The sequence below is a fragment of the Ochotona curzoniae genome, unplaced genomic scaffold (genome assembly GCF_017591425.1).
Source record: "Ochotona curzoniae isolate NIBS_2020 unplaced genomic scaffold, NIBS_Ocur_1.0 patch38, whole genome shotgun sequence".
Classification (NCBI taxonomy): Eukaryota; Metazoa; Chordata; class Mammalia; order Lagomorpha; family Ochotonidae; genus Ochotona; species Ochotona curzoniae.
Window position 1 is genome coordinate 7,529 of NW_024466950.1, and position 21,685 is coordinate 29,213.

The 21,685-nt window shown below is 39.6% G+C and overlaps 1 pseudogene; it reads left to right on the plus strand.

The window, feature by feature from the left end:
- Nucleotides 1-8,248: 8,248 nt before the first annotated feature.
- Nucleotides 8,249-17,928, plus strand: LOC121167502 (annotated as a pseudogene).
- Nucleotides 17,929-21,685: the final 3,757 nt, after the last annotated feature.

Sequence of the window (21,685 nt, forward strand, 5' to 3'; positions counted from 1 at the left end):
AAGAAAAACAAGTTCACAAAACAATCTTCTGAAGTTATGTGTCAATGAGGTCCAGTCCCTCTGTACACTGACTCTTGCTATTGAGAAACTAACAAATGGGTTAAAATTGTGGTGATAATGAAATACTCATTCTGAGTACACTTAATTAAAATTTATTCCTTTTGTTCAGGACCTGATGTGAAATCAGATTCCCAATGTCCTTCTGTCCTATTTATTGAAATAAATATTGCAGGGGGAAAGAAAATGCAGACTATTTGCTTTAACTTTCTTAATACTAACCGATGATGTCTGGCATATGGTCAGTGAAAGAATCCAGTGTAGAAATTCGCTTCTGAAAGTCTCAGGTATGCCCAGGATATGCCTTCCATTCTGAGGAATGGCATAATGAAAGCTTCCTGATATCTTTCCAATACTAAAAGTATGTTTTCTTATTCAATATCAAAGCTGTTAGGTTATCCATGGACTCAATGCTCTAGGAGGTGAGAAATCTAACAGATACAACCTTTGCTCTCAGGTGATCCTATTCTCCCTTGTAATGCATGTGCATCTGACCCCTTTGAGAATGTCTGGGTTTGGCACCTCGAGTTCTCCTTTTCTAGAGAGAGGTTCCCTGCAGTGGGAGACAGGATAAGCGATTAAATAGACATGGAACTCAAAATGGAATTAGCATGATCAAAGCATGGTCACATCAATCATAATTAACAGTTTACTTAGTCTCAAGAAATACTTAACAGCAAAACATACATCACTATGGATCACTTTCCTCTGTGGCCCTGGTACATTGCTCTCCTTAGGTGACTAGTTGTTCCCACCTGGCCAACTCAACTACCCATCTTGTTACTTCCCAAGGAGCTTAGTATTCCCCTTTTGCCTTCATAGATCACTAGGAAACCTCTACTAATACTTGAAGGCCACTGAGTCTCCTTTACTGTACTTTTAGTTCTATTGTATGTGTCTTCAGTGTTTTGTCACAACTGGGTAATGACACCAAGCTCAATTTCATGCATACCCCAAACACCTAGGGAGAAGCATGGAGGCATTGAAAGTTCCTTACATAAGCTACATACACACTCTGCCTGATTCCATAGTCATCTTGCTATTCCTTTTTTTTTTTTTAAGATTTATTTATTTTTATTTGAAAAAACTGCTTCTACAGAGAGAGAAGAGGCAGAGAGGTTCCCATCTTCTGGCTCACCCCTCAATTGGCTGGCTATAACAGCCAGAGCTGAGCTTATCCAAATCCAGAAGCCTGGAACTTCTTCCAGGTTTTTCCCATGGGCCATCATCTACGTCTTTCTCAGGACATTAGAAGAGAGCTGAATCAAAATTAGAGCAGCCAGGACACAAACTGGTGCCCACATGAGATGTGACTCTCTAGGCAGAGGATAGTATATATGCTACCATGTTGGATACTCTGTTATTCTATAATGTGTGTTTATTCACACATATCAAAAGCTATGCCTGGATGTTTCTGGGTACCAGTGCTAATAATCTGATTGTAAAATAATCTGTACAACATGATTGAAGTTTTTATGGCTTTAGTCACAGACTGCTCCAGTCTAGGGCTGGAATAAATGGTGAGTGAAGGCTAGAAGACTGACACTACTGCACTCATTCTACAAAAAGTGTTAGTAGAAGCTCCTTCTCAGCTTCTCCCAGATTTAGTGACCTTTGCATTCCATAGTTTCTGAGACTGTGGCCATATTGCACACATCATTCTTTTCCACCTCCTCACCTAACCTTTTTGGGTATTCATTGCCATCTGTTAAAAGCACAACTGACCTTGGATTTACTGCTTTCACTGATAGTCCAAAATAATCTTATTTTAATTTCCATAAAAGTTACATCTGAAAAGGCTACTTTCCCAGATAAGTTCATTCACACACACACTTATGCACATACTCGTGGGGTTTTGACAGGATTTATCTTCCAGGGGTTACTAGAATGAACCCATTCTTAGGTAGAATGAAAAAGTTTATCAGCAATTGCTGATGTGAGTTATTTTTCCTTCTTTCATATTTGCTAGAATTTTTCTACCCCAAATTTTTGAATTATTTTAATTACAGGCTCTATATTTTCAGATAGTGTTCACACCATGAGGACAAGAGTTAAGCAAGAGGCCTCAGTGGTCTTCTACAGGTGTTCACCTTCCAGCCTTGCTAACAATGGTGATTTTCATCTTAGCTCTTTATCCACCTCATGAAGTCACCAAAGTCTTTTTCAAAAAAAGCCAAACCCTTCCTTATGGCAAAAGTAGTGCAATTTATCTGATTTTTTTAAAAACTTTTTTTGCTAACCTTGAAAGGAAACATATTAACTAGCTTTCTCCTGATAGGAACATGACTTAGCATTTTCCTTCCACTCCAATGAGAAATCCTGTGGCCCAGCAGTTTCTCTCTAACTGGACTCTGCCCCTTGCAACGAGGATGGTTTACTGTAGTGAATAAATAGCTGATTAGCACATCAGAAAACTGCTAATGAGTTTTTGGCCAAAGACAGTCTTCTTATAAGGTAAGTACTTGGCTACTAAATTTTCCTGTGTTTCCTTACATTTTCTTCTCAAGGTACCCAGAAAAATACTCTAAAATATGTTCTTAGCAGAAGGAAAGGTTATTTATGGTTATTCTATATCTTTACAAGGTATTTCAAACACTATTTCTTCTTCCCCTATTGAATAAATCTTCATACAAATCTAAAAAAATAAAAATGTAGGAAACTAGAGCATGAGACTAGGAGAAAAAGAGATAATGGCATTTTAGACAACTGAGAATACTCCCTGAGCAAAAAGAATGTGAGAGTTCATGCTATAGCAGTTCTTTCTCTATAACAGTTATAAACTGTGATATTGTGACGCTATGGAGGCTGGGATGGGTCAAAGGTAAAATTATTTCTAGTAAGAATGAATTGCTCTGAATGTAGAGCTAGACTCTAATTCAGCCTTAGCCAATGATCAGATGACAAGTTTAATTCTCTCTGAAATTCAAGCAATTCTTGGCTAACCTATGGAATGGTTAAGGTGGGGTATTTCTAGTCTGGTATGATTACCATTTTCTGATTGGTTAATTTTTTGGGGAGAGGTATGATATGTCCATAGTAACATGGTTAGATGTTACCTTGGTTTCTCTCCATCTGATTCTGTAGTGCCACAACCATTCATATCCCTTTATTATGACAATCAAAAAATGTCACAAGGCATTGCCAAACATCCTCTGGCATTCTGGTTGCAGAATCACCCCTTGCTAAGAATCACCAGGCTAAGTGCCCAGACTCAGAATAGATGAGGAGAGAAGTAAGAAAACTGCTAGAGCATATAACTTTTAAAAAATTATACAAAAAAGTTGAATGTATAATTGAATTAGAATGTTAGAGTCAGCAATGTCCTGAAATAACCTGTGATATCAGAAAGAAAAAAATAAGTTCTTAGAAAGAAAATATTGTGGACGAAAGTGAAATTCATTGAAAATCTATATATCAGAACAACTAGAGTCTAACAATTCACAGGAAAAACACAGCACTCATTTATTGAAATGACAGTGAAGAAAAAACTGTTGTAAGATGTTTGTTAGTGAAGATCCTAGTTTGAAGGGAGTGAAGGGAAACATTCATAGGTGCAAAATCTACTGAAGCTGCTGGTTGAGATATTAACCTGGCAGGTCAGGATCACCTGGACACAAGGGGCAGGATACCAAGACTGGTATCTTGTTCCTTATGAATGTTTGTTACAGTTTGATACACAGGAACTGCTAAATGAATGTTATTGAGCAGGGTTTTATTTGAACTTTGGAAAAGAATAAATTGAATTCCCCTATACAGCACAAATAAGGAATTGTAGCAGGCTAATAAAATTTCTCATTTTTTTTTTTTGTTGGAAAGTGAGATATATAGAGAGGAGGAGAAGCAGAGAGAAAGGTTTTCCATCCACTGATTCACTCCCCAAGTGTCCACAACAGCCAGGGCCGAGCCTGATCCAAAGCCAGGAGCTAGGAACCTCTTCTGGGTCTCCCATGCAGGTACAGGGTTCCAAGGCTTTGGGCTGTCCTCTACTGCTTTCCCAGGCCGCAAACAGGGATCTGGGTGGGAAGTGGGGTAGCTGGGACATGAACTTATACCCATATGGGATCTTGGTGAGTACAAAGCAAGAATTCCAGCCACTAGGCTACCATGCTGGGCCCTCAATGAAGCTTTTAAAGAGTTCTTTAACAGGTTGAGACTCAGGAACGGCATGACCCTGTCTTTGCTCTGCTTCCAACTGTAAGTTGGTTAATGAGTTCTAGATGTGAAAACTTAATGCAGGTCATTTGAGAGAAGCAGAGAGGATGTGTAAGTCTCCATAATGAGCAGAAAAGCCCCGAGTCTGGAATCAGAAGGAGTTAGCTTCCACTTCCAGTACCACCTATTCATTCTCTCTCTCTCTCAATTTTGAGACCCCTGAGCAAGAAAGATATTAGGAGCTGATGACCCAGAGTTGTAGTAGAGTGGAAAGCCACCCCACAGCAGCCCTCTGTGAAAGAGCAGCATGGGAGGGTGATTCATGGCAAAATATTCAAGCTATGCTCCTTCATTGTTGATCTACCAAGACTGCACTGACCTTTGGCCAAATTCTTTGCCAGATCTTTGGAAATCTCATATTTGGAAGCACTGGAAAGTTACTGATAAAAATGTTATCATAAATATTAAGCAAGATCAAGTTCTATTTACTTTCAAAAGGAAGTTTATCATGGAAGCAGATTAAGTAATCCCTGAACTCTGGACCTTCACAACTAAACACTTAGTTTAATTGGGTATGAGTCTCAATGGTCCTTTTCGTTCTGCTAGTCAGTGTCACTTCAGTTTATAAGAAAGCACAGGATACATCATCTCAAATGTAAGAGTGATGGTTTATGTGGTTATATTTATTTATTTATTTAAAGATTTATTTTTATTGGAAAATCAGATTTACAGAGTGAAGGAGAGACAGAAAGATCTTCCATCCACTTGTTCATTCCTCAAGTTGCCACAATGGCTGCAACTGAGCTGATCCGAAGGCAGGAGCCAGAAGCTTTTATCGGGTCTCTCATGTAGGTGCAGGGTCCCAAGGCTTTGGGCCATCCTTTACTGTTTCCTAGGTCACAAGCAGGGAAATAGAAGGGAAGTGGAGCATCCAGGATTAGAATCGGAACTCACATGGGATCTCAGGTATGCAAGGTGAGGACTTTAGCCACCAGGCTAATTGGGCCCCATGATTATAATTCTAAAAGACTTTTACTTTATAAAGATTAGATTATTGAGCTCCACATTAAGAAATAATTTTTTTTTAATTTGAAAAAACAGAGGGAGAGAGACAGAGAGAGATATCCTTCATCCACTTGTTCACTCTCCAAATTCCAGCAATGTCTCCAATTGAGACAGGTTGAAATCACAAGCCCAGAACTCAATGCAGTTCTTTCATGGGTGGCAAAAATTGGCCTAAGATCTTGAGCTGTCACCTGCAGCCTCCCAGCATGCATTTAATAGGAAGCTGCAATTGGGAATAGCTGGAACTCAAACACAGGCAAAACAATACAGATGCAGTGTCCCAAGTGGTACTTTATTCCTATATCAAATAACTGTCCTGCATTCCACATTTTAAAATGTAGCTGTTTAAAACAGCTTAAGGTTTAAAATTCAAGTCATATAAAGCTTTTTATTTTTAGAAATGCATCTCTTCAGAAAGATAAGCACAAATATATATATTTTTTTATTTCAAAATAATCAACAACAGAAAAATTTGAAGCCTAATTTTCATATTTCTAATAGAGCTTAAGGTTTGGAGAGAAAATCCAGCTATTCCTCCTTATATCCTGACATTGGAACTCCTACACTTAATGTTTTTATTCACACCCATAACATAACTTTAAAAATTATTGGCTTAGTGGCTAAAGTCCTTGCCTTGAATGTGCAGGGATCCCATATGGGCGCCGGTTCTAATCCCGGCAGCTCCACTTCCCATCCAGCTCCCTGCTTGTGGCTTGGGAAGGCAGTTGAGGACAGCCCAATGCTTTGGGATCCTGCACCCATGTGGGAGGCCTGGAGGAGGTTCCTGGCTCCTGGCTCCTGGCTCCAGATCGATACAGCACCGGCCATTGCATTCACTTGGGGAGTGAGTCATCGGACGGAAGATCTTCCTCTCTATCTCTCCTCCTCTCTGTATATCTGACTTTGTAATAAAAATAAATAAATCAAAAAAATTATTGGCTTTTCATGCACTGAAGTATTGTCATGCATACTTTGCAAGATACCAACAGAGAAAAATTATCTTAATCTTTGGTTTTAAATAGAAAAGAGTTTGAATGCCCGCCTGCCACTTACTGTGAATAAGTTACTCCAGAATCATTGGCATTCACATCTGTATAATTAGAATTTGAACCGAATTCACTATAGGTAATTAAAAATATATATACGATATAGAGAGAGAGCTTTGTATCTTCTGGATCACTCCCCAAAGACTCACAATAGCTGGGATTGGGGAAGGGCAAGATAGTATCCCAGAACTCCATTCAGATCTCCTGTGTGAACAGCAGGGGCCCATGCACTTGAGGCATTTCTTCTGCCTCCCAGGTTGTGCTAGCTGGAAACTGGATTAGAAGTGGAGTAACCAAGAGTTGAACCAGCATTCTGATGTGGAATGAAGGCATATGAAGCAGTAGTATCATCTCCTGCAGTACTAGGTCCACCTCACCTTTGGAGATCCTGGTTAGACTGAATGAAGACATGTCTGTTAGACTATGCATGGGGTAATAGATGTTAATCAAAGGGCTGGCTCCATTCATTATGACATGCAGCAGCCAATTTAGTGGTGTCTCTTTTTTTCTAGATTACAAAATAAAATAGCTACATTGCAGATTGCATATATATTGCAAAAGGAGAAATGAACTAGTATACTTTGTTACTCTAAAGATTTTGGATTTGGTGAGCTATACTTAAGGCAACTTGGGATCCTAATTTCTACTTTTGATCAAATGTGGCCTTGTAGCCAAAGAGCTGAAGGGGAACTTTGCTTCTTTCTGGCCCTCCCTATCAGAGACCAACTGACCCCAAACACTCCAGAGTCTCAGGGTATTCACTTTTGTGGACTTGGACATTTTTTTATTCTTTGCATGGATGACTGTGTCTATCACTGAGAGAGTATAATGGTGTATGTTGCATGTGACCTCTCTAACAATTTCATTACCTGGATATTGGAGTCCATATTATCTAGTTCAGGAAGACTGTTTTGAAGATTAAATAAGTAGTGCAACAAAAAAGGCAATGACTGTAGCAGTTATTATTAATTCGTCTGCAAAAAATGTCATTTTCTAGTTCCTTTTCCTCCTATTAATTCGCATATGGCACTGTCACCACAAAGTCTCATGCATTGACTACCCAGGAACAGTCATATTGAAAGCAATGGGGTCTTGAGACTAGTCTGGTCTATGTGAGTACGGCTACTGATTGGTAATAATTTGAACCAAGAGAGACCTTCCAGGAGCTTCTCCAATCTTCATAATATGGTTATGACACTGCTGGGATATTCGCATTCGTCATTAGAGAGCACCAGCTCAACACCAGATTCCATACTCCTATTAAGGCTCAGCTTGGATAACAGCAGGCAATGGTTCGGGTAGCTTTGTTTTTGCCACCAAGTGAGAGAATAGGAGTGAATTCCCAGTTTTTAGCATTGGCCTCGCTCAACCATGACTGCAGCAAGCATTTGAAGAGTGAACCAGCAAATGGGAGCTCTTTCTCTTCCTCTCTCCCTGTCTCTCTGAGTCTCTATTTTTCAAATGAATCAAATTTTGTGAGGCTGGAATTGTGTGGTAGTGGATTGAGCTGCCAACTGCAACACTAACACCACAATGGACATTAGCTGGAGTCCTGGCTTCTCTGTTTCCAATCCAGGCTACTGATGATGCACCAGGGAAAGTAACGGGCAACAGCGTAAGTATTTGAGCTCCTCCCTGTCTCCATGTGGGAGGTCTGGATGAAATTGTTGGTTCCTGGTTTCTACCATTGCAGCCATTTGGAAAATGAACCAGCAGATAGATGTGTGTTTGTGTGTGTGTCCCTCTTTAGCTGTCTGTCAAATAAAATGAGCAAATCTTTAATAAACAAATATTTTAAAAATTAAAAAAGCAATATATTTCTTAAGTATTGGTACTGCTATTTAAGCATACTCCAAATACACTTTTCATTCCATAGTTTTACTCATTCTTTCATTTATTTATGTTATAGAAACAAGGATACTATTATTATGGCAGGGAAGCCCATACTTCACTACTTTGACGGACGGGGCAGGGCGGAGTCCATCCGATGGTTCTTGGCTGCAGCGGGGGTAGAGGTAGGTGCTGCATTGGTTCATTTTCTGAGAATCTAAGACTGACTGAATCGTTTTTTTCTTGGAATGGTCTGATAACTAAAAATAAAATGAATTTAATGCACTATTCTTAATATGTGGGTGTTATGTGAATTTGTGTTTTTGAAATAGTAAAAAATAATTTTCATTCATATAATAATTAGTATAATATGAATAGAATATTAATGGCATTGAAGAATTACTTTTCATATTTAAAGTGTGATAATGCCAAATAGTTCTTGCTATTACATAACTGTTAACCAGTTTAACAGTGTAGAGAAACACATTGATTATTTAAGGATGAAATCTTGGCAGCAGGGATACATTCTGAGAAACGTGTCATCGGGTGATTTCATAGGAATGTCACCGTGTGTGTTCAGATAAATTTAGATGATGCAACTATTACATCCCTCTATCATATAGCACAGTCTATTTTTCCTATGCTATGGTTGTATACAGTATGTTAAGGATGATTCTGTACTGATCATGTAGTCAGTTGCAACATAGTGATATGTTAAAGATACATGAAAGACAAAAAACAAAAAGTTTACAAACCTGTATAGAGCAATTCCTATGGGTGGAATTTCCAGAACCAGAAATGGCTCTAGGTGAGTCACTAAGTGAAAGTGAAAGCTGAAGCACTGCTCTTCATTTCTGAGGCTGAGCAGCACTTGAACCTGGGCTACGTTCAATTCATAAGAACGTCTTTCTTCGGTAGTAGATTAACTTTCACTTTAGCTAGCTCTTTTGCTGTTTAAACTCAATTTTCAAAAATTTACCATTGCTTTGTGACAATAATGCTTCACTTAAACTATAAGCACATTGAAGGTCTATTCAAAATTTTTCTTTACATGCTTTTTCTATCAACATTTTTAATTTTAAATGTCTTGTTTATTTGCATTCTTTTACTTTTAAAACATTTTTAAACATCTAAGACACAAGCACACACATCGGCCTAGACCTATCCAGGGTCAAGGTTACCATTGTCATAATTTTCCATGTCCATATCTGGTCCTACTGGAAGATTTCCAGGTAATAGCATTCATGGGACTGCTGCCTGTGGTTGTCATGTCTTGTTCTGGGTCCCTTCTGAAGGACCTTCGTGAGACTCTTGGAAATGTGTCACTCTTTTCTGTTAAACCCTCCACTGTGAATTTTGTTGGAGCTTCTTCATCCCCCCACTTTTTTTTTTTTGCATATTTTCATTACTCTTCCCTCTGTATAGGTGATAAGCAGGAATTTTTTAGTTCTATTATAATCTTACAGGAAACCATTGTACAAGGACTGTCCAAGAAGTACATGGAAAGGTGAAATTAAATGGTAATTTATTCTCAAGCAAAAGTTTTAAATTTTATAAAATGTTGAAGTTGTAAAATATGAATGCATTTTTTCCTTTGAGTTTCTGATCATCCATCTTATGTGTCATTTGTGATTGACAGATATGTCATTGTGCCCTGCATGTCTGTATAGAACATATAGAATGCCCTTCAAATGATTACCAAGGAGACAGTGGGTGGATTTGGTGATAATCAATAGGTGATGTGTAGGCAGTGGATGTTATTAAAGTTAACTTGCAGGTAATGAACGGGAGGCAGGAGGTAATAGACTGTAACAAACTGTTTAGAAATCCATTCATTCCACAATCATTGTGTAGGGTACAAGTTAAGTGCAAGGCTGTGGAAGAAAATAAGGTCCCTGCTCTTGGCCTGTATGCACATCAGGCTGCAGAAAGTTGATTCAGTGGCTCACATGAGAGGCAGGACAACTAAAAACCCAAGTGTTAAACTGTCATTCTTCCTGCTGTTAAATAGGCAATGCGGGCAGATGTCTGAGTGACCCTGCCAAGTGCTGCTCTCTACAAACAGAAATCTAGTTCAGACCACAGGAACTCAAATGTTTCAGTCCCAGGAGTTCTTATGCCCCAGATGGCAGCAGAAAAGGAGGATTTCCTGGTCAGCTGGTATCTGTTTAAAGCTAATTTGTTTATTTTTAAAAATCTACTTGAAAATTAGGGCAGAGGAGAGAGAAAGGGGGAGAGAGATTCTCCAACTGTTAACTGAAAGAATGTGCAATAGAATGAGTGTGAGCAAAATATTGTATCTTGGTCATTCCCCAGTTACTCACAACAGCTAGGTTTGGACTCCATCTGGATCTCTCATGTGGGTGGCAGATCCAAGTACTTCAGCTACCAACTACTGTTTCCCGGGATGCATTAGTAGGAAGTTAGATTAAAGATTCATTTATTTTTACTGGAACAGCAGATTTAGACAGAAGGAGACACAGAGAGAAAGATCTTCCATCCACTGGTTCACTTCCTAAGTGGCCACAACAGCTGGAGCTGAGCCAATCTGAAGTCAGGAGCCAGGAACTTCTTCCAGGTTTCCCATGTGGGTGCAGGGTCCCAAGGCTTTGGCCCACCCTCAACTGATTTTCCAGGCCACATGCAGGGAGTTGGGTGGAATGTAGAGCAATTGGGACAAGAACCTGCACCCATACAGGATCCCAGTGCTCACAAAGTGTAAGGTCGAGCAGGATTAGCCAATTAAGCTATCATGGTAGCCTTCCCCCACTTTTTTTTTTTTTAAAAGATTTGTTTATTTTTACTGGAAAGGCAGAATTTATAGACGGAAGAAGATGGAGCGATAAAAATAGTAGGAAGCTGGATTAGAAGCAAAGTAAGCAAAACTTCAGTTGGCACTGTGATACATGATATGGATATTTCAAGTAGTGACCACAGCCACAACTACATCTCTGATGTGGCACTTTGCACCTGAAAGTCCCAGAGCCCTTCTTGCAGTCTCCCAGCGAAGTGGAGCTTGCTTGGTCTTTCTTGATTGCTTCATGCCCTGTGGGACTTCAGCTACATCTTTTCTCAATTTTATGAAGAAACAGTATACAAGAAAGCACAGTGTAGTGCCATTCCAGGTTGGTTGTTTCCCTCCAGTGACATCTCCCAAATCTGGAATTAACCTTGGTCAGTGGCAGGGTTAGAGGGGAGAGGAAAGACACCACCTAGATGAGCATCAATGGGCTCTGGACCATGACTTTTCTTAAAAGGGTCTAATCTCAAATTCTCAATGGCCATTATCAGATTCTTACTTTGTACACAGTATGTATCAGACAGGTATTCAATTGTAATAGTTTGTAATGCTATAGAATGAACTAACATGTTTCTTCTTCCAGTTTGAAGAGAAATACATAAAAACTCGAGAAGACTTGCAAAAGATGAGAAGTGGTAAGTACAATTATCTACATGACTACTAATAAGGGTATTATGCAGAGGATTGAGAGCCATGTAAGACCTATGGGTTCCTGGGCCCAGCGTGGTGGCCTAGTGGCCTAAGTTCTCCCGTTGATCCCATATGGGTGCCAGTTCTAATCTTGGCAGCCCCGCTTCCCATCCAGCTCCCTGCTTCTAGTCTGAGAAAGCAGTGGAGGACAGACCAGAGCCTTGGGACCCTGCATCCACATGGGAGATGTGGAGGAGGTTCCTGGCTCCTGGCTTTGGATTGGCCCAGCACTGGCCGTTGGGATCACTTGGGGAGTGAATCTTCAGATGGAAGATCTTCTTTTATGGCTCTCCTCCTCTCTGTATATCTGACTTTGCAATAAAAATAAATAAATCTTTAAAGACCTGTGGGTTTGTAACATCACATCTGGGTGTGGAGAGACACAGAAGGAGTCTAGTTAAAGTCTGAGGGATAGAAAAAAGAGCTAAACCTCTGTGATTACAAAAGAAATGATATCACGTAGGCCCCAGAACTGCCCTTTCTTTGCTTTGTTCTCTTCACTGCAAATATGATGCAAGCAAGTGGGATGCCACACTGTCAACCATATACAAGAACCCACAAGTTGTGCATTAGCTGAAAAAAAGAGGAGAAAGAAGTCCCGAGGTATCTTGAGTTACTTCTATTACATTTGTGACAATGTAATATTCATGGAATATATTAAGTGTGTTTGTAATCCATGCAGAATTAGTTGAAGTTTCAGATCAGAGTGTGAGGAGAGAGGAAAAGAAAGGGCTAGCTGCCTTAGGGTCAAGCACACAGGCCCACTTTGCACGTACTGACTACTTAAGAAATATATGAAAGTTTCACACAAAATTATCTCTCAGAACTGGCCTTGATGTTAGAATCACCTCAAAACTAGAATTTCCTATTAAAAATGCATCTGAATGACTTACAATTGCAGCACCTCCTAACTCCACGTATGATCTCCATGAATCATAAAAAAGACAAATATCTACAATGTATTTAGATAAGAAATAGATATCAGTAGTATAATAGAATAGGAGAAAAAGAAGGACTTCAGGAGGATAAAAACAAAAGGCTATTTTACTTGAAAGGCAATAAGGTAATCTTTATACTTTAATTGTGATTAATTTTTTCTGAGACAATGAAATGCAGAGACATTTTACTCTTTTTTTTCCTTCCTTCAAAAGATCCTAGTTTTATGTTCCAGCAAGTGCCCATGGTTGAGATTGATGGGATGAAGCTGGTGCAGACCAGAGCCATTCTCAACTACATTGCCAACAAACACAACCTCTACGGGAAAGACATAAAGGAGAGAGCCCTGTACGGTATATTTTATGCAGATGACGTGGTAATGACATAGGGTCTGTTGAGTGAGCAGGACCCACAGCAGTGGGGATGTGGACACGCACTGAGATCTACTGTAGCAGAGTCTTGTGGGGATGAGGGGAGTATTTGTGGGGTCGATTCAGGGAACTGTGACCATACATGCAGTGCAGTTCATGGACACATTCCAGAGACAGAAGCTTCCAGACACTGCTGAGCCATGAGGTGAGCAGGATGGAGGAAGCATGATTTCAGGTGCACAGACTTATAGGGTTGGACAGCTTGTGAGAAGAGTCAATGTCTGGAATGGAAGTTCCCCCTCTGATTTTGATTCTAGCTTTCTTTTAAAGCACACAATTGAGAGACACAGAGGAACTAAATTCCAGGCTCCCTGATTTGACATGAAAGATCGCAGATTTTTCTGAACCAATGGATGGAAGATCTTTTCTGTGTCTCTCTCTTTCTCATTGATTATGAATGAATGAAGGAATGAGTGAGTGAGTGAGTGAGTGAGTGAAATAACCATGAGAATTTTTCATTTGGGGCATAGAATGAGCCTTTATGGACAGCACATGGTAAGAGGGACATGACGCATCAAGTGGATGTGAAAAGGAAGCTTCCTGAGATGATGACCAAAGTGAGTCATCAGCAATGATGCATTTGTGCACCAGACGTAGTAGATACAAACTCTTTTTGTAGCATCAATGGTCACATACAGAGTTCAACCACTTCCTTGCATAATCATAGCTCTAGATAGTACTTTGACACCTTGTAACTCCATTTGGCCATGGGTATAAAAATAATTCAAGATATTTATTTACTCCTTAGTAATGACATAAATAAGTAAAAGCCTGGCATGAAAGGCTCTTGCAGGTGATGAATCATTGTGGTACCGCCTACATCTTTAAACTGCAAATGCTAACATGGGTGCAATGGACCATTTGGTTGTTTTTACATCCAGGATTGATATGTATACAGAAGGCATAGCAGATTGAACTGATTATTCATCATCCATTTCTTCCACAAGAGCAACTAGAAGGAAGTCTTACTCAGATAAAAGAAAAGACAAAAAACCGTTATTTTCCTGCCTTTGAAAAGGTAAATGGAAGCTGCCTCACATTTCAAGGCACTGAGAGCTTAGATGTTGTCTTAGTCCTAAGAATAAGTGGTAAGTCTTAAAGTGTAGAGCAGTACAGTGAAAACAGCAGAGATGTTTTGGGGGTCCCTCTAGTGGCAACCGGAACTTGAGGTGTGATGACCGCGCCTAGAATAATTGGGACACAGGGGATGCAAAGGCAAGATGAACCAATGCACACTTTATTGAGTTTTACTGGGCAACTTATACCATGATTTTTGCAGGGCAAGCAGGTAGATAAAAGTTACTAGTTAACTAAACAATAGCATACAAGCTACTCCAATGATAGATCACAAGGAATTTGGGAAACAATCACCAGGTTCCAAACAATAAGATAAGTAAGTATGAGTTACCAGGAACCAGTACTTGTAAAAAGACTAAACGAAACAAAACAGAACAAACAAACAAACAAGCAAAACCCAGATCTAACTCGAAAAGGAATCTAACAGAACTTTGTTTGTACTTGGATATGTTTATGCCACAATCACTAAAAGAAGTAATTGGTAAGGATGCCTCACACCTCCTCAGTCATGCTTTACTAGCTAGGTGGCCCAGAATCTCAGCAGGAAGTTTACTTCCAGCAGAATTCTCAGTCTGCTGAAAACATTTGAGATTTGAGGTCCTCAGGGCAGGTGGTCTGGTTTTTGGGGATCAAGTCTTCAACAGAGATGGAGTGGCTTTAACTTCAGGAGTACACTTATCCAGTTCTGGAGATGAGATGTCCAGGTTTGAGGCACTGAAAGATCCAGCATCCAATGAGGGCCTGTTCCTTGCCAACTTCTGGCTGTGCTCTAACATGGAGGAGAGGCCAAGGGAGCTCTTTGGGGTTCCCTTTCATAAAGGTGTTAATGCCATTCATGAGGGTTCCACCCTCCAAACCTAATCATGTTCCAAAGGCTGCAGCTACCAACAACACCTTGGGGGGATTAGAATTTCAACATATGGTTTTATTGGGACGCAGACATCCAGTCTATCACGAAAGACAAATAGAAACAGTTGCCCTGCTTTTCTGGAGCTTTGACCTTCGTTGTCAAATGACTTCCCTTAGTATTAGTGTAACACAGGAATGCTCAATAAATTGTATAAAAGCACAGTTGAAGTAGAATACTGTCAGTTAAACTTTGTCAATAAAATGCAATTTACTAGGATCCAATCTAGAATTCTTTAGAATTTCAAGAACATTTCTGGAACTTATTCCGTAGAAGGCTTAGAGTCAGACTAGAGATTGAGGATGAACATGTGGACACTCTGCTTGATGACAGGAACATTATAAAGCTTTCTGGCACCATATGCAGAGATACAGGAGAGCAGCTACCTGTCAGAATGTGGTAATATTTCAGGAGGGGATGGTATAGATCCAAATATGATGGCACCTAAGGGAGGGATAGGAGATGAAATCTGGGACATGGCACACAGAATCGTTGGAATACTGTGTAAAAAAATGAAAATTAAGTTCTGTCATTTCATCAGTTGATATATATGTGCCACATAGCATATATCATAACCGAAATCACTCTTTAAAAGAACATGTCAGGATTATCACTACCTGAAATCATATTGAATAAAAAGTAAGATATGATTTTCTCTGTCATCCATTTAACAGAAATAAATTCACTGTTCAGATATCAGAGCTTATGAAGAAATAAAGAATTTAAGAGCAGTTGATTCCTCAAGTAGACCCCCTTATTGGTGATACTAACAGTTTAGGGCATATTCACATAGTGACAGGTCTGTAGCTTCCAGAATTTAATAATGGTACATAAGAAAATCAGATCCAGAGTCATGAGAGAACATAGTATATTATAATGTAGTGTTTGATATTGTTGTGTTTTTGGTATCAAATGACTCTTTAAGCTTTGCCATGTGTACAAATCCCAATGGGGTCTTTCTTTGCCAAACATTATCTATATTGCTGATGCCTTGGTTGCTTTTCCTTCTTATTCTTTCCAATTTAGATATTGCTGGGTTATTTTCACAAACATCAAATGTTATCCCAGAACCACTTTATGAGATGTTTAATACATAATGACAAGTTGAAAGAAATGTTAAGTGGACACATTAGATTCCTGCCACTTAAAATAAACCTATTATGCTTGATTCTTCACATGCCCTAACCTTACAGCTCCTCTCCATCAGTTGAACACTGCACAGTTTCTCCATTTTAAAGTAGTTTCAGGAAGTAATGCAATTTACTCATGGACAAATCAGCTGAAAATACACAGCAGTGCAAATTAAGCGTCAGAGACAATGCTGAAATGTAGTGATGAATTCACATTTGCCTAGATAACTTCAGATTCCAGACATAAAGCAGGAAAAGGAGAATACAGAGTCTCAACTAGTCTTTTGTGAAAAGAGAGTAGTGGTGAAGAGAGAGCCGCTGCCCACGGGATGCTGGAAAGAGATCAGAATGCAGAGGTTGAGCCTGAGGTACCAAACAAGGCTGCACCCTCTAGGGCATGGGGCAAACAGGACTTGGGGCTGCAGGGGCTAAGTCTTTGGCACATGTAAAAGACGGAGTCAAAGTTGCTGGTGAGTACCACAGTGATGTGGAAACTAGTGAAAGGGGAGCCTGGGCTTTCACCAAACTTTAAGCAAGAACAACCCAATCTGCTCTACATAGCAATAGCCATGGAGGAACTTCTGCATCTCTGAACTCTCCAGTGAGCAGCAGAGGTAGAATCCTTTGGCTGTACAGACTTGCGGGGCTGGAGGAGAGTTGGAATCCCAGACTGACTGTGCCTGTGATCATGTTCTGATTCCTCTAATTCACCAGGTGTTGAAGAGCCACGGACAAGACTACCTGGTTGGCAACAAGCTGAGCAAGGCTGACATTCACCTGGTTGAGCTTCTGTACCATGTGGAGGAGCTGGACCCCAGTGCCATCGCCAACTTCCCTCTGCTTCAGGTGACGGACTTCATCATCCTAGGAGGACAGGATTCACATTTCACATTTTAAAATTTGATGTTTAGAACTTTGCTGGAGATACTGTGAGCCCTAGTGCTTTTGTGAATTCTCCCGCCTGGGTCTCCAAAATAAACTTCAAGAGCTTAGTTCTGGCACAAGGAAAGCCCTTTTAAGAAAGAAGTAGTTGAAAATAGTTGGTGGTTGACATAGCAGAATATTAGCATTTTATGACACTGACCCAGCTCTCTCCAGCTGGCTCCTTTCTATGATTTTCTGCATCTCAGATGTGTCCTTGTCTGTCTACACTGAGGCCATCAGCAGTTCCCTTTCTTTGTGATTTGCTTCTCTCAGTTTTGTATCCAGTGTTCAGCCCTGTGTTTCTCTCTGTAAGCTTTTCTCCTCAATCTCCTGTCTTAAAATTGTCTCTCTTTCATTGTGAATTTCTGATTGTGACTGGTTCCTGGTTAGGTTTTAATATTTTATACCTCTAATTCCAAATCAATTTTTGTAAATTTTCATTTGTCATGTTGGAAACTTCTCAGTGTTGATATGACACAATGATCTTCACTATAATTTTAAAGATTTAGTTTGGTGCATAGTGTATAGTAAGAATATAGGGACAATTGGAATATAAAGAGTTGATAATGCCTTAGGGAATATGTTATCAAGCTATGTTTTCTTCCTTTCATCTAATCTCAGTAGGGTCTGTTTTTCAGTCTCCATTCTGGTGCTGATGGAGGGGACTCAGTTGGTCTTTGTCTAGCAAGGTGCAGTCTTCCTGGGATGTGCCCATGGTGGGTGCTCTTTGTTCTTCTCTAAGACTGTGATCTGTGCCTTGCAGGCACTCAAGACCAGAGTCAGCAGCCTCCCCACTGTGAAGAAGTTCCTGCAGCCTGGCAGCCAGAGGAAGCCACCTGTAGACGATAGACTCAGAGAAGAAGTGAAGAAGATTTTCATGTAAAGTTGGTGTGGACTCACAGCCCATTTAATCAGTCCTCTGAAGCTTTACAAGAATGAAACGGATGCTCTACTGTGACATCAATAAACTGTTTCAAATGATATTAATAATAAAATAAGATCATCTGAATAGACAATTAAAATATGTTGTTTTTATTAGGATCTAGTATTAAATCCAATTTCCAATGTCTATCTCTTTCTTGGCATTTTTAAGAACAACAAGAAGAAAAATATATAGTATTTGCTTTAAGCTTTCCAGGTTTACTCTGATAATATGGTATATGATAATGAAGAATCAAGTATAGAAATACACTTTTGAAATTCTTAGAGAAGCACAGCATTATAGTTATCTGAAGAACTACATAATTATAATCTTTTTTTCTTGAAAAGCTACTTCAGTCTTGATAGCAATAATTGTTATTCTTGCTAAATTTTAAGAATCTGTTTTGTCAACCATGAACTCTTCAGTATTCTGGGAAATGCAAAGTTATACAAACCAAAACTGTGATCTCAGGTGATTCTGTGGTCCATCGCAGTGCATGTGCATCTAATCTTTCACTGTGTCCCTTAATGTTCAGTGGGGCACAGACATAGGTGTTATTCTCAATTCCTTGTGTCACTCAAACATGGGCTTCCAAGACACATATTCTTTATAAGAACATGTGTAAAGAATGTGGATGTAACAGCCATTTCCCCTGGCATGTGTTTGGGCCAGAATCCACAGGTAGAGAGCAATTTCTCGCCTCCCTAACAAACTGAACCCACGTTCATTTCTCTCAGGTAGTCTGGGCTGTGGCACATAGAGTTCTCCTTCTCCAGAGTGGGTTTCCCCACAGGGAAAGGGGACAAGTGAGCAAACTCATGATGCATGCTGACTGCAAGCTTAACTCCTCCCAGTCTCCTCTCTACTTACCAACCAAGTGGTTTGCCTACAGTGCACGTGTGTCAATATTTCTGCTTTCCTTAGATCCTTCAGTGAGTTCATGTTTCTTTAATGTGACCTCACATTCTTCCTTACTCCTTGACCCCCATTCTAATCCCTCACTAGCCTTGTATAGCCTTGACATGGTAGACCAGCCAGATTGGCAAGGATTCTGAAGTATCTGGTGACAATTTCAACCTCAGAAATTATATGTTTCCAAGAGTGCCAGACTTTTTTTTATCCTTCAATCAAATAATGAGCCACATAAAGCAAAGACAGTTCTGAATATATTAATAATTGAAATGCACAATAAAGCAGGTGTGCAAATGGGGAAAAAGAGCAAATGAAAAGATAGATGAATATAGATTAAAAAATACTTAATCTCTGAGTACTTATAGTGATCAAGTACTGAAGAAACGGTCCAAGTGGTTTAGGGGAACACTCCTTAAGACGGTGTTCCTGAGTTCCAGATATCAACCAGACACTAACATTGAAGTGAAAGGACTTTGACCCTTACAGAGCCTCCTGCAAACTGATTTCTTCTCAGAGTGAATTCTCACAGGAAGTTGAGTGAGAGCAAATCATGTCTCAAGGTACAGTTTGAGGGTTCCATCATTTATTGTCTGAGAAAGTGTATCCTTTTAGCTACCAAATGTCTTGGAGAGGAATTTCCTGGACCTCAACTACCTAATGTGCATGTAGGACATGACTGAGTGGGCTTATCAGTGCATGAATGTTAGCACAAGGCCTCCTTGCCATCAGATGGCCCCTGGGCTCTGTTAAGAGCTTGTGTTACAACTAAAAGCTCAAAATGGAGTTAGCACTACAAAAGCAGAGTCATATCAATCATGATTTATATACCAATTAACTTACATTCAAAATTCCTAACATTAAAAAATGCACCTCACTGCAAGCCTTTTCCCTCTGATACTGTCATGTCAATCACCCCTACCTGGCTGGTCCTTCTCACCTGGTCACACTAACTCCCCACCTCATTACTTCCCAGGGAGCCTTGCTCTCCCATCTTTGCCCTCCATTGAACACCAGAGTACTTCTGTAGACCATCATGCCTGTCTCATTGTTCTGCGACCTTGTGGTGTTGATCACAGCAAATGTGTCCCAATTGCTTCATCGCAAGTGATTAACGACAGCATGCACAAGCCCATGCACAGCTCAAGGGCACAGGCACAAGCTTATGGGTGCTGAGGATTCCTTACATGTCCTGATTCTCTGTAACCACTCAGTTTCCTATAAAAATTTTTATTCATATATGTCAAATGATTTTTGGACATTTACAAGATGCCAATGCTAGTAAACCAAAGGTAAAATAATCAGTATAACACAACTGAGGAAACTAGGATAGTTCACATTTCATGACTTCAAGGAATTATGCAATATTGTTATAGCATAACAGAGTGATTTTGTTTAGAAAATGCTTGCTTTTAAAAGGTAAAAAAGGGGATTTGTAGGCAAAGTTCTATGATATCTGGTATTGCTTCAAAATAATCTCACAGTGATGGGGAAAAATCCCTGGGAATGGTTAAGGGGTTCTTGGATGTCTTGTTTTAGGTTGGGTGGTTGAGAATCCAGAGCTGTGTTCAGCCATACCGTGTCCCTGAGAAGACGAAGAAGATAGTGTTGGTGGGGTCTCAAAAATTAGGAAGCTTTAGGTCAGGTCCCTTCTAATTTCTCCCAGCTTCTAATGATTACTGCACTCCGTGGCTCCTGAGTCTATCCCCAGATCACACTAATCAAGTCTCTGCCTTCTACCTTCTCTCTTTTGCCTGTTTGTTTTCTCTGTTCTCAACATTATCAGAGTATATGTGATCTGATATAGTATCTTCACTAATAATTCAGGATAATCTTTTCTGATAAAAGATATCTGAAAAAATTCTCTTCCCTGATAAGGTCGCATTCATGTGGACACATGCACATACATGTACACACACATAAACACAAACACAAAACAACAAAGTACTGCAAGGGATTGAAACATGAACTCATTGTTGAGGAGGCTTTTGTGACTGAACCCACTCAATGATGTGGGCTGGAAGATTTCTTGGGAAAGGAAGAGAATGACAATATCAGTGAGCATGGTACTTGTTGAACTGAGGTGTTGCCTCTGCTCTAAACCTCTCTTAATGAAGTACCTCAGTTGTACATGGATAGGGGATACATTCTTAGCATGCATCCAGGTCCCAGATGTGACAGGTGCATATTGGGAAGATGGATATATCTAACTAGTAGTTAAATTAACAGGATTACACTGCAAAATACCACAATTTCAGCTCACCTTAATTTTAACTAACTGCCTGGTAGTATTCCATAATTTCTCTCTTAGAAATTTTCATTACTAAATTTTTTTCACATTTTATTATTATTATTATTATCACTTTATGATACAGATCCATAGGCTACTGGCATTTCCCTTAGCCCAACCACAAATTCCCCTTCCCCCACCACCTAGTTCCTCTATATCATTACTACAGTATAGTTCTTCATACACAGTCATATGTCCATCATTGCAGGCATGGACAATGGCAGAGTCTAACATCCTATTGTCAAGGTATAGTAAACAGTTTCATTGTAAGTCCATCTTCGTCTGGAGGTAGAAATGCATACTACATTGTATCCTCACATCTGGATGTTAGTCTCCATTTCATAGCTATTGTACATCCCCTTAAATGAAAAGTCATAATACAAAATCAACAATTGAAAGAAAAGTAGAAATTTACAATGCCATTAACATGTTACTAGATATGACAGTCTCCATTGCACAACTACTATACAAACCTTAAATGAAAAGCAACAAAACAAAATCAACAACAGGAAGAAAAAA